The sequence below is a fragment of the Aethalodelphis obliquidens genome, unplaced genomic scaffold (assembly GCF_003676395.1).
Source record: "Aethalodelphis obliquidens isolate GAN/ISIS:26980383/991018 unplaced genomic scaffold, ASM367639v1 scaffold25, whole genome shotgun sequence".
In the NCBI taxonomy this organism is placed as follows: domain Eukaryota; kingdom Metazoa; phylum Chordata; class Mammalia; order Artiodactyla; family Delphinidae; genus Aethalodelphis; species Aethalodelphis obliquidens.
The window spans coordinates 30,932,768-30,948,206 of NW_020837969.1; the positions used below are offsets into that span (position 1 = coordinate 30,932,768).

Sequence of the window (15,439 nt, forward strand, 5' to 3'; positions counted from 1 at the left end):
TTTCCAGTCGTGATAATATTCCTTGGTTGACATTCCTGAAGTGTCTAATGTCATCCTTAAGTTCTTTGAATTGCTCTCTTGATTAGTGATTTATCCAAATTACCTTTGCTCAAAGTCAATATGTTATTATTATTTCCCCCTGCAAGTCTTTGGCACCCTTAATTCTGAATCTTAATTTTATGTTTTTCTTTTTGGCTTGCTGCATTGGAAATCTCTTCCATTTATACCTATTTTGAATCTACTTGCCACTTTGACCACCCATTACAGTGGCAACCGTAAAGGCTGTGAGATTTCTAAAGGTGTATTTATAAAAAAAAGTCCAAAAAAAAAAAAAATGTCCAAGTCAAAAAATGCCCAAATCCATTAACTCTATAATGTCTTATATTGTCATTTCTAATCTCTGTTACATCTCCTTCCTTCCTTTGAGAATGCAGTCTCTCTATAAAACAGTATCTTCACACCCATAGAGGGTTCCAGTGCTTATACCATTTTTTTTGAAATAGTACATATTCCTCTCTCTTTCTCTGCACTGTAAACAAACTTCTGCTCTCATACTTTCTCCACTTTTCTTATCCCAAACACTTGTTACGTTCTCTTGCCCAACCACTATGTTCAACAGTGATGTCCAAAAAGAAAATTCAAAGTTGAATAAGATATATTACCTATTTTCAAGAACTCATAGTCTACTTAAAGAGAAAGATGCGTAACAAATAACTATAATATATTACGTTCTGTAAGGTAATTCTGGGCAAAATTTATGGCTAACTTTGCCTCAAGGTGCCAGAAAAGGCAGTATAGAGGTAGGAGTTAACTTCTGAGCTTGGTCTGAAGCAGTATCACATAGCGGTTAATGGACTTGGAGTCAGCCCAGGGTCTACTCGACCTCTCAAATCTATTAGCTGTGTGAAGTTAGGTGAGGTTATTCTTTATCTCTAAGCATCAGTTTCCTCACTGTCCAACGCCCCTAATGATACTCATCTCAGAAGGTTGTGGAAATTATATAATAGGATGCATATAATGTATAACACACTGCCTGGGACACTGTAGGCGCTTAATAAACAGCAGTAATCAGCTGATGTTATGTTCTGTTATACGGAGGGCACCTTCAGGATAGGTCTTTGCTAAAGGCATAGTATGCCCTGTGGCACAGTTCATGCACACTTACAACATGTTGAAGAAAAAGCAATAAACTAAGTGATGCAGTAAATTTAATGCTCGGCCCAGAATGAGTTAAAATTTTACTGAAGAATGTAAGTAGACCCAGATGAAGCTTCCTTTAGCCTGCTAAGGAGTTGAAGTTGATTCTGTTGTAGCTGAAACTTAAAATATTTTTTATTAGGAAAGAAGCTTAGTCTGCTTTACATTCAGAGGGCTGCGAGAGATGCATTGCAGGGTAAAGATTTGTAGTCCAATTGGCAAGCAATGGCCGTGGTCTAAGCAAGAGATAATGAGTTTCCAAATTAAGCCCCTGGAGTTGGAGAACAGGTAGGTATGGCGTATTTAAGTGATGGAATCCATAGCCTTCAAAAAGAACTAAATGTGTACGTGTTAAGTGTGTATACAGTGAGGTGTTACATTATATCCTCCACTTGGCTACCAAAAAATGAGTTATACATACCCCAAATGTTACGCCTTTAGCCCAAACCATCGATATACATTTCATTCAATTATCCTTTCTTTCACATTTACTTTCCCAGTTAATAATAATTTATTGATTATTTATTGATTTACTAATAATTTATTGCCTGGCAGAGGAATGTAAAGGTCAACAAGACTTGCTCACGCCTATCTCCCAGAAATTTTTGCTGATAGTGAGAAAAGAGAGAAATTCCATTTTTCTTTGTTCTAATGTTTAACCACAGACAGCTTTTAAAGTCAGAAAAAGTCCAAGAAGTTAACCCTTGTTATTTTGAGATTTGACTGGTGTTTTGCTTTCCCATCTTCCCAGCTCAGTGGGTTGTAGGAAGTCCCCTTGCACATGACCTCCTGTACTGAGGGCTAAATTAGTTATTTTTGGATGACCACGAGGGTATCACAAAGCTGCTTGGGCTCCACCCTGTATTGCCAGTTTCCTTCCTAGACAAGCCCCTCACAGACAGAAATCACCTGCCTTTTCTCTTAATTCTCTTCTTCTAGACATTGTTCTGATCTTCCTTTAAAAAAAAGATAACTATATAGGTAATATTTAATTGCATTTTTATGTAAAAAAATGATCATCAGTGAACTAGTCAGCATAGATTAGGAAATGCTGCATTAATAAAAAATATTAACATCTCCGTGACAGAGCTGTGAGGTGTATTTCTTCCCCCTGATGCAGGCCCTGAGGGCCATCTTGGGTTCTGTTTTGCCCTGTCCTTCACTTCAGGACACAGGCTACTGGGGCAGCCACGATGCACCATCTGGAGGATCCAGAGCACAGGCAGTGCCAGGGCAGAGAGGAGTATTTAGTGATCAGCACAACCGCCCTGAAAGTTCACACGTTGAGGGACACAGACTCCTGCTTTACATTCCATCGGTCAGCACAGGGCACGTGGCCGCATTTCACTACAAGGGTGGGAATAAAATATAGAATTCGTTCCTACCGTATGCCTGGAAGGAGGAGAAATTGAATACTTCTCAACAACTTTAATGAGGAATCGAGGTTTTCTCTTCTGAAAACCAAACTTTCTGTCCCTTCTCCTTTCCACGTGCAAATACTCACACCTCTTCCACAGGTAACCCGCTGAAGTCCTGAAGTGGCATTGAGCTCAAGGTCCAGCATCTCTGGAGGATACTGAATCATCTCATCACCAGGGAGAGTGTGCGGTCGTCTCCAGCTCTGGTAGAAATCTGGGACCTCTTGAGGCTTAGGAGATAGATAGCAAACCTACCTGGCTCCTCCCAACACACCAAGCCCTGCTTTTCCGAAAGAAGAATGGGAGACACGCAGTTGGCAAAGGTCTGCAGCAATTCCTAAATTCCACGGGGAGAATGTATTCAGAGGCCCCCTATCTGGGGAGTGTGGAATGTTTGGAATGTTCCCTGATTAGGTCCTCAGTCAGTGCCCTGGGAGTAGCTTGGGCTCACTTGTCCTTTGTTCTCTGTGGTCCTCTGAAAGTACTTTTTTCATTATCCTCCTTCCCTAATGATGGAAACGGCATTGGGGAATATTGCCCTCCTTAGGAACTAAGAGGCTTTTCTTCATTCCACTTCTTGCCCAGAAACTGCAGGCTGGTACAAGGGTTAATTTCAAAGAAACAGACAGTTTGAGATTAACATATACACACTACTATATGTAAAATAGATAATCAACAAGGACCTCCTGCATAGCACAGGCAACTACACTCAATATTCTGTAATAACTTATATGGGAAAAGAATCTGAAAAAGGATGGATATATGTATAACTGAATCACTTTGCAGTACACCTGAAACTAACACAACATTGTAAATCAACTATACTACAATATAAAATAAAAATTTAAAAAAAACAACACAATCTCCTTTAGTGCAAGCAGATGAGTCTTTTGACAATAAAATTCAAACAAAAATTCTTTTAGAGTTTTGTTAATTGAGCTTTTAACTTTCAGAATATTTGGTGCAAAGCTCCATTAAATATGGAGTGTCTGGTTGCCTCTAAGTGTGCCTGCCGCCACGTGGACCTGATTGGAATCCATAGATAAGACACTAATAAGACAATGCAACTTTTATCCCTCGAACAACTGCCATGATGCTTTTACCTACATTAAATATCATACTCTTGTATGTCTTTCTGAATGAATATTATACTGGGACCATTTTCTTTTTCAAACGTTTATCGAAATTTATCTTTATGTATATATTTTACCTTATTCACTCGGACTGCCCTTGCTTTCAAATTGTATATCTGGTTTCCTTTATTATCACTTCCCTTTTTCAAAATGTGTGCTTGAATTGGTTTCAGATATATATTATCTGTCCTTCCTGTTCCACCAATAACCCCTGAGAGGCCTTATCTGGTCCTTCTGCAAACACCTCACCACCACCACCATGGGGCAGTAACAGTGGCTGAAACACAGGTGAAGGGACTTTTTTTCCCATGACACAGATTTATCATTGATTTCTTGAGAGAAGCGGCATTTCCTAGTGTTCTTGGGAAGCCAGATGATCTGAAACATGGGTACAAAAGAAATTTTGTCATCCCTCAGAAAGGTAATGTCACTAATAATGTGGAACATCACAATAATATAATAATAATCATCATCAAATTTCTCTCTCTTTAAATTCATAAATGGGAGTCAAACTTCTATGAGAGTACTTGTCTCCGTTCTAGGCTTTGGGAATAGATTGGTGAGAACAAAAAGTCTCTGTCTTCATCTGGAGCTTATGCTCTGATGGGAGAAGGCAAGCAGTCAACCTCTAGAGAAGGAAAATAAATCATATGCAAATTTATATTGTTTGTTGTTGTTTTTACTTTTTAAAAACCTTATGGATTCCAAAACAATTCCTGGAAAGTTGGTAGGGGTGGAGGTGAATCTTATGTTGGACATGATCATAGCTACAAGAGAGCCTGTAAAACTGATACATTAGCACTGAGGTATGATGGTCGCTCAGCTTCTTACTGGTAACTTCAGCCCTCATTTCTTCTTGAATACAGATCTTTACTAAGATCTGCCACAACCATAAATGAACTTTTACTCTGAGATACCTTAATCCATTCCCAGGTTTTACCATTGTGTGAGATGTATTCTAAATAATGTTTTGTATGTTCACAATGCATCTGTTTGTTCCACTGAATTTGTATTGGTTGGATTTTTTTCTTGACATAGAATATTGTGTATTTCACTCTGAAATTTGCTTTTTTTTTCACTAAACAATATACCTTACAGATACATGTTATCTATTTTATAGTATTTGATAGTAATTCCCACATTGATAGACACAGGATTTTTCCAATATTTCCTTACAACAAATAAATCTGCAATTAATATCATTGTATACATTGTCTTGAACATTGAAATAATTCTCCAGAGTAGGTCTTTTTTTTTTTTTTTTTTTTTTTTTTTTGCGGTATGCGGGCCTCTCACCGTTGTGGCCTCTCCCGTCGCGGAGCACAGGCTCCGGACGCGCAGGCCCAGCGGCCACGGCCCACGGGCCCAGCCACTCCGCGGCACGTGGGATCCTCCCGGACCGGGGCACGAACCCGTGTCACCTGCATCGGCAGGCAGACTCCCAACCACTGCGCCACCAGGGAAGCCCTCCAGAGTAGGTCTTGAAAGTGGAATTGCTGAGACTTAAGATATGCATTTTTTCTTTTAATAGATACTGTTAAATTTTCAACAAAAAAGGGCCATACCAATGTCCCATCTATGGCAACCAGTTTCCATGGATCTGCCAGTATTTTCTATTATCGAACTTCATGTGTTGTTAGACTGTTGGGTAGAAAAGGTTCATTTCTATTTTCATTTGCATTTTTCTTGATCACTAGAGAGGTTAACATTTTTTTTTCTTTTAGTTTTTATATGTTTAATGGTCATTTATATTTTTTCCTCTTGAATTTCTTCTTAATATATATTGCCAGTTTTCTTATGAACTGCTCATTGTTTATTTGATTTTTTAATTAATTCATGAGAAAATAATTTTTGTTACAGTACTACAATCAATATTTCCTACAGTCCATGATTTACAATTTTTTTGGCTTTTGTTTTACCTCACAAAATTTGAAAGTTTATTGACCTCAATATTTTTCATTATATCAATTGCTTTATGTACACCATGCCCTATGTTGATAAATATATTATCTCATATTCCTTCTTGTATTTTGTATACTTTTTTACCTGTAGGTCTAAAACCCATGTAAAATGTATTTCATGGGGATATATGTATACATATAGCTGATTCACTTTGTTATACAGCAGAAACTAACACATCATTGTAAAGCAATTATACTCCAATAAAGATGTTAAAAAAAGTAAAATGTATTTCTGTGAATGTTGAAAACTATGGATTAATTTAATATTTTCCCAAATGTGTAGCTAGTTTTTCCAATACCATTTAATGTATTAGAATTTCTCTTCAATATGAAGACAACATTTATCATGTAAGAAATTCCCTTGTATACATAATTTCTGCTTCTGGATTCCCTGATTTTTTCTATTGGCTTGTTTGTATTTATTTTTTCTATTAGCAGACCGCTTTGCTATTGAAAAGTTTATAGTATGTCATGGTATTTGTTAGGACAAATACCATGTGTTTGTTAGGACAAATACCATACCATTTGTTAGGACAAATTTGTTAGGACTTCCCTCTTTTTTTTTTTTTTTTTAAAGCTGTCTTAGTTATTCTTACACATTTCTCTTTTGCTTGAATTTTAGAAATAGCTTACCAAGTTCCATGAAAATCCCCCCTTTGTTCATGATTTTTTCCTTTCTCTTTTGACCACAGTTGTCAAAGATTTATTCATATTATTAACCTTAAAAAATACAGATTTTTCTGGGTAGAGAACTACAAACCCAAATAGCTTCTTTTTTAAAATCTAGTTAGATTCTCACTTTTTCCAGGCATTCTATCAAATCCCATTTGGAGTTTCTCTTTCTAATCGATGTGCTGAAACATTCTAATTGATATGAATTGAATGGGATTTTTTTTTTTTTTTTTTTTTTTGGTACGCGGGCCTCTCACTGCTGTGGCCTCTCCCATTGCGGAGCACAGGCTCCGGACGCGCAGGTTCAGCGGCCATGGCTCACGGGCCCAGCCGCTCCGCGGCATGTGGGATCTTCCCGGACCGGGGCACGAACCCGCGTCCCCTGCATCGGCAGGCGGACTCCCAACCACTGCACCACCAGGGAAGCCCTGAATGGGATTTTTTTAAAAACGTTTGTTTCATTTATCTTGCTTGGGATTCTTTAGACCTTTCATTTTGAGAACTTATATCTTAGATCGGAAATGAGGTTATCAGTTAGAACTCAGTTTTTGATATAAAATACATAGATTTTTAAATAAATATAAATGTGAATTTGTGTATACACACACACACACGCGCACACACATACATGCATACTTTTCTTAACTCTGCCCCCTGGGAGTTTCTTAGAACAGTGACACTGCCAATTAGCACACCTAGCCCCGGATCTTGGATTTTAAGTACCGTTTTCCAATTAAAAAAAAAAAAAAAGGTCCCTTATAGAAATCACCAATTCTAAAGCTGGGGCTGGAAAAGTTCAAGATAATTTTGGAATATATTTTTATACCAAAAAGTAAGGAAGTGCTCACAGAATAATGGGATGCATCCAAAGCACACAGGAGCCAGCTTGAACAGACCCCCTCCGGCCAAATTTGAGGTAATTTGGGCATCAACATAAACATATAAAATGTGAATTCATGAATCCATATTGAATATGCATATTAATAAGCACATTAGTCATAAATAAATAAACAAGAGGGAAAAGTCCTTTTTTACAGCAGAAAGGCAAATAACAAGTGCAGATGGCATAATATATTCAGAAAACCACAATTTGAAACCCACCACAGTAATAACTGTTTTAGTCAAGAATCATCAACAGATACGAAAACAGGTGGGTGAAAATTTGATGAGAAACCTTAACAAAGTGAACGAAGTTAGCATCACCATTAATGAGAAAAACAGACACCTCCTGATGGCAGTTCCGTCAATCTAACCATGAAGAGGCTTCAGAAAATTCCCAGCTGAGGGTTATTCTACAACATAAATGGCCACTACTCTTCAAAAATATTAGAATACCATGAAAGACCAAGAAAGGCTGAAGAACTATTTTGAATCATTAGAGAATAAAGACACAAGTAAACCAAATGCAACATTAATCCTGGCTTGGATCCTGGACCAGAAAAAAGTATAAAATCCTTGTGCTATAAAGTAGTCAGTAGGACAAATGACAAAACTTGACTAAGGCCTGTAGATTACATAACAGTGCTGTACTGATGCGAATTTCCTGATTTGGAAAACTGTACACACTCTGGATTCGTAAAAGAATGTTCTTGTTTTTTAGGAAATACACACGGAGGGAAAGGGGCATTGTCTTTGCAAATTACTCTCAAATGGTTGAGAAAAGAATTTACATAGACATTAAGAGAGAGAGAGACAGAGAAAGAGAGGGAATGATAAAACATGGAGTAAGCATAAAATTTTTTCAAAACAAACACATAAGACAAATTCCTTCAAATATGCATTATTGGTGAAGTATCATGTAACATCTGGGCACAGCAAGCAAAAGGATGCAGGCTATGAAAGTTCCATCACAGGCAAATTACCAGAATCACATGCTTCCCTGCCCTCTTGAATGAGGGAGTTAGCAGGAACAGCGGCCAGCTCTAGACGATGCTATCTCTACAGTGTGTTGGCAGAACAAGAATATAGTTTGAACAAATGCAGAGTTTTGGCATTTGCCAGCTGAAAGCAGGCGATGAGCGAATGCCACATAAATAGTTATCAATCTTGGCTCAGTTTACAGCAAAGACCATCACTAAAAGGGCACCAAGGCAGGCCGGCTTGCTTTAGAAAATGAAACCAGTCCAGATCCAGGAATCACTCACACAGACCCCAGGTGGAACTTTACAGTATGCCTTCCAAAAGCCCTAGACATGGGACAAGATGAAATATTAGGCAAGTGCAATCTCTTCCCTTGTGAAACTGCAGGACACAAAGAAAACATGAGGTTTGCCTCAATTTAGTCTTTGGGTGACCGGTGGTGACATTAATGAGTTGTCCTTTGAAAGAATAGGGCAGTGGTGAGTGGGTGATACCTTCATGAGAAGGTCAACAAAATGAATATTTTTCCCTGCATCCAGTGATAAAAAATTTTACATAAACAGCTTCCTCATTACTGGAAATGTAGACTCAATAGAAGAAAGATGTTCAAGGGTTGTTTTTCCATTGGGCTCTGGAAAGGAGACTTATTTTAAATTTGCCTCCTATGACTTTTTATTGTCCATAAAGGGCTGTTAATGTAGGGATCCGTGTTTCTGAAATCACTCATATTTCTTTTGAAGTCTTCTCACTTCCTTTGCCATGACTATTTCAAAGCAACTGAGTTTTGATCTCTAAAGAAAGCTGAGAGTTCTGTGGGAAAGAGCCCGCTGAGCCAGCGAAAGGGCCCTGACCCGACTCTTTGCTCTACGTCCTCATGCTTCTTCCATTTGTCTGCAACTGTTAGCTCAGGGCACCCATTCACTTGTTCATTTATTCATTAATCTGTATGTTCACCCAGCAGGTGTTCACAGAGCCCCTGCAACGGGTCCAGCACTGCTGAAAGAAAAAAGTCTTGTACTTTAGTGACAATACACACAGGAAATACACACAGGAAATAATCATGTCCAGGGCATTTGTTGCTCCTTCATTTCTAAGTAAGTTATACAAACTAAAAGGGGTCAAAATTCAGATGAGTTTCTTTCCTAAACTCACTGTCAATTTATGGCAGGGGTGAAGTTACCAGGGTGGTAAGGTAAGATAGCAGGGTGGCTGGGAGAGGCTTGGAAAAGGGACCGTTCCACTGGACCCTGAAAATAGGTGGGATTTAGAAAGTCAGAATGAAAAGGTAATCACGGGTGAGAGGTCCGATTAATGACAGTGTGCTCAGGGAACAGTGACGAGGTTGTTCCTGGGGGTGACTAGTGTGAAAAAAGTGGGAAAATGTTTATCTTGTCGTGGCCACAACGCTGGGCTCCCTGGTGGCCGTATCAAGAATGTAACACAACGTCCTTCCATGTCCTCTTTTTTCCTCTCTCTCTCCTTCCTTCCAGTCTTTTCTTCCTTCCAACAGATTGCTGGGTAGAACAAGACTCTGTTATTCATGACTTCATATTATTATTCTAAGGATGTGGGAATTTAGCCTATAAAACGTTGGGGGTTGTGCTGCCTTAAATTCCTAGCTTACCCTCCTCCACTGTCTTTTTTTTTTTTTTTGGGCCACGTGGCATATGGGATCTTAGTTCCCTGACCAGGAATCGAACTCATAACCCCTGCAGTGAAAGCAGTGAGGAGTTTTAACCACTGGACCGCCAGGGAAGTCCCCTCTTCCACTGTCTTTACCAGTTCCTAAATGATTTTATAACTGGAGAATCCCATTATTCTTTTTTTTTAAAATTTTTATTGGAGTATAGTTGATTTACAGTGTCATGTTAGTTTCAGGTGCACAGCACAGTGAATCAGTTATACATACACATACACCCACTCTTTTTTTAGATTCTTTTCCCATACAGGCCATTATTGAGTAGTAGAGTTCCCTGTGCCCTACAGTAGGTCCTTATTAGTTTTCTCCATAATTCGAAAAGATACATGCACCCCAATGTTCATTGCAGCACTATTTACATGGAAAATAGCCAGGACATGGAAACAACCTAAATGCCCATCAGCAGAGGAATGGATAAAGAAGATGTGGTACATATATACAATGGAATATTGCTCAGCCATAAAAAAGAACAAAATAATTTGCAGCAACATGGATGGACCTAGAGATTGTCATACTGAGTGAAGTAAGTCAGACAGAGAAAGACAAATATCATATGATATTGCTTATATGTGGAATATAAAAAAAGAGTACAAATGAACTTATTTACAAAACAGAAGTAGAGTTACAGATGTAGAAAACCAAACTTATGGTTACTGGGGTTTAGAGGGGTGGGAGAAATTGGGAGATTGGGAGTGACATATACACACTACTGCATATAAAATAGACAACCAATAAGTCCTATTATTCTTTTCAAGAGGTTTCTGGCATCATAGTGGGTTCATTTCAAGCAACAAAAGCAGGCACAAATTATATGTCAGGTGATTTTATTCAGAAGTTAGGAAAATGAAAGAAGTTTGTCTCTCCTTCTTCTCCCTTTTCTTAAATCAATAGAAATGTTGAAATTCAGCCAGCTCTGGCTTCTTACTCAAGGCACACAGTAAGGTGCAAAGGAAAACCAGAAATGGGATTATGTGCATGGCTGTTTGAACATTTATTTCTCAATTAATTTCTTATGTGTCCTTGGTAAAGCCAAGAGGAGTCCAATTTGGTTCGATGATGAGGCCGTATAGTATTGTCAAAAGAGAATTGGTCAATTTGCAGAAAGCCATTTTGCCAATAGATCAGGTTTTTTAAAAATCCTATTTGCCAAGTAGTGAGGATATTTCAAAGTTTTGACATTGTTTCAGCCCCTATTCAGCCCTTGCACCTACATCTTTTCTTGTTCCTATTCTTGCCATTTTATATGTCGATGGAGAGCCTTTCCTTTTACGATTTTTAGTCTCTTTATTTTTGTAGATTTGGGTCTTGATTCTGTACTTACTTTAGCCCGAGACGTTATGAGAAATTTTACACTTCTACAGGGTCTGGCACTATGCCATGACTCTTTCTGTGCCAGTGATTAAAGGAAAGGCCAACTACGTTCGTAAAAAATTAACAGGCTGGAGTAGAAGAAAATGCAGGGGCAGGGTTGCTGGAAAAGGTAGGAGGAGCAGGGGTAAGCGTTGAAACTGAAAAGAAAACTTTGAAAGACACTTCGACAATTAAATAATTTATTAAATTTATGAAATACAATAGTTGAATAAATTGATCATTCAATTGGATTCACAGGACCCTGCTCTTAAAGCAAATTGACCTGAAGCCAGTGGAAAGCCACAAAGCTCTACGATGAATGCAACACCCTGAATGATGGCCTTCACCCCTCCTCAGTTATTAGGTCTTGCTTTGTTTTTCCTGTCCTCTAAGAGAGACATGTGGCCCAGGTGGTACAAAGATGGTCTTCAAGGTCCCTTCTGGAAGGGTGCCTAGACTTTTCCTGTTAGTACCACATATTTTTAGGAGTTTATTTTAAATATTACAGATGAAAAATTATTTAAATTCTTGCAAATGTATGAATACAATTAAGATATGTTGCTGCTTTAACCTTTTTTTTTAAGTGCTATTTTATTTGTTTCACAAAATTTAAGGCAACAGTGAAAATCTAGGACCTTCAAAGGACTCTTTGGGCCGGGCTAAGTGGGAAGGGGTGGGGACAAAGTTAGGTGTGGTTATTCTGTTCCGGGACCATCTCAACAATGCGGAGCCCTTATTGTCTTTCAACAATTGTATCTCCACTTTGTTTCTGAGAAGCGTGGGCCTCAGCCTCCATGCCGTCTCTTTTCTGTTCAACAATTTGCTGTTGTGCTCAAGATTCCGCTCCAGTGAAACTCACAGTCCATAAATTAAACAATAAAGGAGAGAGTAGGCAGATGACTAAGCTCCTTTTTCTAAGTACTTGGAACAGCCTGGCTATGGCAGCACCCAGACTATTAATCAGCAAACTTGGCAGGATTTTAATGTTGCCCTTTATGAGTGGACACTTGTGTAGGCTTTTAACTTGTAAGTCTAGTCATTGAGACGACAGTCAACAGGGCAGTTGTATACACGGTGAAGTTACTTTATTGAGTTTTGTCAATTTTTTTTTATGTTGACAAAACTCAGCACATGTGAACATTTTTTAAATAAACTTTTTATTTTAGAATGGTTTTAGAGGTACAAAATTATTGTGGTGGTAGTACAGACAGATCCCATATACTCCAACCTGTTTTCCATTTTGATTATGATTATAATATTTTATTAGTATGGTACATTTGTCACAATTAATGAACCAATATTAATACATTATTATTAATTAAAACGAAAAAGCTCCTTGTTGTGGGCCTTAGTTACAATTTTTTGGAAATTACACCTGAAGCACAAGCAACAAATAAAAAATAAACAAGTGGTACTGTATCAAACTAAAAAAAGCATCTGCACAGCAAAAGAAGACATTGACAATGTGAAAAGACGAATTACAGAATGGGAAAAAATATTTGCAAACCGTATATCTGATAAGGGGTTAATATCCATAACATATAAAGATCTCATACAACTCAATAGCAAAAACAAAAACCCAAATAACCTAATTAAAAAATAAGTGAAGGACTTGAAGAGACATTTTTTCCAAAGAAGATATATAAAAGACTAATAGGTACATGAAAGGATGCTCAACATCACTAGTTATTAGGAAAATACAAATTAAAACCAAAATAAGGTATCACCTCATGTCTATTAGCACAGCTGTCATCAAAAAGACAAGAGATAACAAATGCTGGAGTGGATGTGGAGAAAAGGGAACACTTGTGCACTGTTGGGAATGTAAATTGGTTCAGCTACTATGGAAAACAGCATGGATGTTCCTCAACAAATTAAAAATAGAACTACCATATGATCCAGCAATTTCACTTCTGGGAATATATCCAAAAACACTAACTTGAAAAGAAAGTTTGCATTACATTGGCCCTAGAATGAATAAACAATCCAGAAACAGTTCAGAAAGCAAGTTCCACTATACAAAGTAAGTAGGTTTTTTCCTTCAGTTCATTTAAGTTAATTTTTGTGAGTGGTGTAAGATAGATTTTAAGTTTCATTCTTTTACATGTGGATATCCAATTTTCCCAGCACCATTTATTAAAGGGACTGTCATTTCTCCACCGAGTATTCTTGGCTCTCTCATCAAATATTAGTTGACTGTATATACTTGGGTTTATTTACAGGCTCTCAGTTCTGTTCTATTGGTCTATTTGTCTGTTTTTATGCAAGTACCACACTGTTTTAATTAATTTAGCTTTATAGTATAGCTTGAAATAAGGAAATGTGATGCCTCCTGCTTTGTTCTTTCTCAGGATTTCTTTAGCTGCTCAGGGTCTTTTGAGGTCCCATATATATCTTAGGAGTACTTTTTTCTATTTCTGTTAAATAATGCCATTGGAATATTCATAGTGATTGCACTGAATCTACAGATGGCTTCTGGTAGTATTGACATTTTAACGGTATTAATTCTTCCAATCTATGAGCATAAGCTATCTTTCCATTTATTTGTTTCTTCCTTGATATCTTTCACCAATGTCAAGTTACTTTTCTTCCCCTGTCTTTTTCTATACTGTACTCCTTGGAAAGAAATTGCTCTGTGGAGCCCACACTTAAGGAGTGGGAAGTTATAGTACATTTCCTTAAAAGTGGAGTGTGTGTATAAATTATTTGGAATTTTTCTGCCTGAGGAATTTATCTATTCTCTCCATTTATTTATTTATTCAATCATTTATTTGTATAAGTATGGATTAATGGATACTAATTTTATACTTTGGATTATAATCCAATACTACTTTATTTATTCTGTTGCTCAAATTTTTCTAGCTTTGACTATTGGGACTTCTTTTCTTTGGTGCCCATGTTCCTTCAACATACCCCCATCAGTTTGGGCTTTTAAAATTTTGAGCAGTTTTTTACTTTCTGGAACTATAAGATGACCCAGGCTCATCTTGTACATTTCCTGTCCTAATCCAACAGTCAGCCATGTCTCCAGGGAGCCTTGGTTTATTTGGCTGGAGAATGATATTAGAAACCAAGATCTGGGTGCTAGCTGTGCCCCTTGCTACTGTCATTCATGTAAATATTTAAAATCTGAGTTTCATCTGGAATGTTGATGCTAATCAATTAAATTCTAGGATGATGAGGTAGTATAAGCACTTCATTAACACCAATTCCTAGAAATTCTTCAAATACCGTGAAAATCAAGTCCAGTCTCAGGAAAGGATGAGAATAAAAGGGAATTTGAGGTTGTAGTATGGGAAATGTGGGAATTCCTGTTCAATATTTCACAAGTAGGCTTCCTCAATTGTAAGGTAAGAAAAATACCTTCCTCTTCATTAAAAAGAAAAGGAAAACAACCTACTCAGTTTGTAGAGTGGAATTTGCTTTCTGAACTGTTTCTGGGATAGTTTGTTCATTCTAGGGTCAATGTAATGCCAACTTAGGGACTAAATGGAGAATACCATTGGTATACTGCCACCACCTTCTGCCATCTAGTTTCTCAGCATTTATTTTTTACTCAATAAAATATTACTTGAGCACCTCCTGTGGAGGACAAATTTTAGAAGTCTGATGTTCTGGTTACTATTGCTGCACAGGAAGTTATCCCAAAATGTAGTGGTACAAAACAGCAGCCTTCTAACTGTGCTCACTCTTTTGCGAATTGGTTATTGAGGAAGAACTCAGCAGAGGCAGGTGTCGGGAGTGCTAAGAGCGTTGATAGGCTGGCCCCAACTGTCTGTTGCTGCTTGAGAAGAGCTAAAGGGTGCTGGAAAGCAGGAGGAAGTGCCTTCTTCCTTCCTTCTTCCGTTCTGTCTCCCACTGCCTCTCATTGTCAGATGCTCATCAGAAGCAAAATGGGAAGCCCCAGCATCACATGCAGAGGACAGAGGATGGGCTTGGGAATGAGAGTAAGTAAATAGCACAGGAAAAATTATGAACTGCTGAAGACTTCTTTGAACATCAAACCTTGAATTGTATCCATTTTTTTTAAATTAATTTTTTGGCTGCGTTGGGTCTTTGTTGCTGCGCGCGGGCTTTCTCTAGTTGCAGTGAGAGGGGGCTACTCTTGTTGCGGACACGGGCTCTAAGCACACCAGCTTCAGTAGCTGT

General features: G+C 38.0%; 1 long non-coding RNA gene across 1 annotated transcript; it reads left to right on the forward strand.

Annotated features, from left to right (window-relative positions):
• The first annotated feature begins 5,649 nt into the window (after positions 1 to 5,649).
• Positions 5,650 to 13,832, forward strand: LOC113628989 (uncharacterized). The gene is made up of 3 exons (XR_003436314.1): positions 5,650 to 5,660; positions 8,726 to 8,728; positions 13,661 to 13,832. It is a non-coding gene; the product is annotated as an uncharacterized LOC113628989 (long non-coding RNA).
• The last annotated feature ends 1,607 nt before the right edge of the window (positions 13,833 to 15,439 follow it).